Source organism: Mustela nigripes, chromosome 4 (genome assembly GCF_022355385.1).
Source record: "Mustela nigripes isolate SB6536 chromosome 4, MUSNIG.SB6536, whole genome shotgun sequence".
Taxonomy (NCBI): Eukaryota; Metazoa; Chordata; class Mammalia; order Carnivora; family Mustelidae; genus Mustela; species Mustela nigripes.
The window spans coordinates 31,046,316-31,048,908 of NC_081560.1; the positions used below are offsets into that span (position 1 = coordinate 31,046,316).

The window sequence follows — 2,593 nt, forward strand, 5'->3', positions numbered from 1 at the left end:
ATTTTAAGGTGGGAAGACTGGCCTCCACCCCGGGCAGACCTCGGGCATCATCAGCTTGTGTCAGCGGTTCCATATTCTCACTGCCTTTCCCACAGATTTCAGCGTGGGCGAAACACCTTTCGCCTGACACCTTCACCCTTCTCAAAATGTGTTGTTTCTTCACTGGCAAAACCAGTATCACAGTTTATACCAGGATCTCCCAGGGAAATCCACGGAGACCTGAAACGTGTCTCCAGCGTTCAGAAATCACCAGCGGAGGACCGCACAGGTGGTCTAGGACCAAGTGGAAATGGATCTATGGCAGGCAGGAGGCCATCCACGGCTGTGGAGAGCTCCCTAGCTCTGCCTCCAAAGGCCAGTGTTCTCTGGGTCTCAACTGAAGGCTCAGAACCTTGGGGGGCGCTCTACCTCTAAGGTAAACAGTTGCCTGACAACCAGAGCACAGCAGTTGCATTGGGGGATGGGGAGGCCAGCCAGCTTCTAGGACACAGTTGCCCTCTCACTTTGCCCACAGCTGTCCGGGATGACCAGGTTCCGGCCTTCCTTCAGGTGGATGGTGAGGAGATAGGCAAAAGGACTGGGCAGGTTACTCAAGCCATCACTGGCTTCCCCAAACATAGATTGTTCTTCAGATTGTTGGGATGTCAGAGAAGCATTCAGATCGCCACTTTCACATAGCTTCTCTGGCTCTTCCAGGGCCTCGTCTCCAGCCGGCGTCTTCTGCAGCAGATCCAGGATGCCATTGCTAGAAGGCCTCCTGTCCTCGGCGGGAGAGGCATAGGCCTCCTCGGAGTCCGTTTCCACCACACGGAGCCGGCTTCTTCCTGGCTCCAGTCCAATTCCTCCTCAGACTGTTTCAAGGAGCTACTGCTGCTCTTGGGCAAGATCCCCGCCGTTGACAGGCTGCTGGGCACCGAGGTGTACGACGACTGGGGCCCAGAGTTAAGGCCTGCCCTCTGGGGCCAAGGCCTCAGCCTCCAAGAGGTCAGACAGAGAGGCTGAGGCGGCGGTCCAGGGAACGCCTTTCCCGTAGGTCTAGGGGCTTGTTCGGGTTCTTTTTCACCCTCCTCTTGTTCAGGTTGATTAACAAAGTCCTGGTCCGCTGTTTCAAAGAGCCCCAGACAGACGGTTTATCCTCCATGGCTGCCTGAAGACCCAGGAAGTCACTCCATGAGAGAGCTCCTCTGTGTGGGAAACAACCGCAGCGGCTCCTGTCGAAGCCGCGTCCCGGGGGCTGCCCAGGAGCCTGCGCGCCCCTCACCTGCCGGGACCTGCCGCGGCCGCTGCTCGCACGCGCAGAAACGGCCGGGACACGCTGGGGGCGGGGGCACGTCTCGCGCCGTCCTAAAGGAATCTTTTAAGAATGTACTATTTTACTGTGGGGAGAAAACAACATGAAATCTACAGATTAGACCAAATTAATTTTTATAATTAGAAAGCTCACAGTCTTAAATCCAGGGATAATCCTATTTGGTAAAACTTTAAATTTTTACTTTTTGGAGAAATCTGATTTCCTGTATCAAACATGAACTAATCTAAGAACTTGACATTTTGAGTTTCCCCACAATTGTACTAATTTTATGAGACTGGAAAACTGGGATGCTATCTCTCTAGTATTTTTCCTTAAGGCAAACTGCCCTGATTTATTTTGTTTTGTGTTCTCATATGTAATAGCACAGTATATTTATACATGAACATATTCACACAGAAAATATATGAGCTACATTTGTATGCATTTCTCTCCAAAGAGTTCCCCCTTTAAAAGATCATCCCCCAAGATTTATATGTGCAAAGAAGAAATAAATTGTTGTAATACAGAAAACTACCAATGCACTTTTCCAAAGTTAAATGATTTCTCATACAAATAAGAGAAACTACAATATATAAAAGAATAGAAAGTTCTAAATATACACTATACATATTAAAATAGATCTAAAAAGAAAGTTTACTGTTCGTTATATGTCAGCTTCTTCTGGAGTAAGAAGAAAGGTCAAATTCTGACGCCCATAGAATCCATTAAGTATAGACAATAAAATAAATGATGAAGATGATAATATACATCATAAATTTGCAGATTGTAATTGTGGTAATATTAACTGTTCTATACATAATTATATGCATATACATACATACATATAACATACATAAAAATACATATATATATATATATATGTTTTCTTTTTACCTTTTGATCTCCTTTATCCATTTCTCCCACCCACCACCACATGCTTCTGTTTCTGTTCAGTTAGGTGTGAGTTTTTTATTGTTGTTTTTGTTTTTTGTCTTTTTGTTTTTAGGGTCCACATATAAGAGAGATCATATGATATTTATCTTTCTCTGTCTGACTTAGCTCACTTAGCATAATCCTTCAAGATCGATCCATGTTGTCACAAATGCCAAGATTTCATTCTTTTTAATAGGTGAATACCATTCCACTGTGTGTGTGTGTGTGTGTGTGTGTGTGTGACAATTTCTTCATCCATTCATCCACTGATGGACATTTAGGTTACTTCCATAGCTTGGCTATTGTAAATAGAGCTTCAGTGAACACAGGGGTGTATAAACCTTTGGGCTTAGTGTTTTCATTTTCTTT

General features: G+C 45.1%; 1 pseudogene; it reads right to left on the minus strand.

The window, feature by feature from the left end:
- Nucleotides 1–414: 414 nt before the first annotated feature.
- Nucleotides 415–1,261, minus strand: LOC132014961 (multiple C2 and transmembrane domain-containing protein 2-like; annotated as a pseudogene).
- Nucleotides 1,262–2,593: the final 1,332 nt, after the last annotated feature.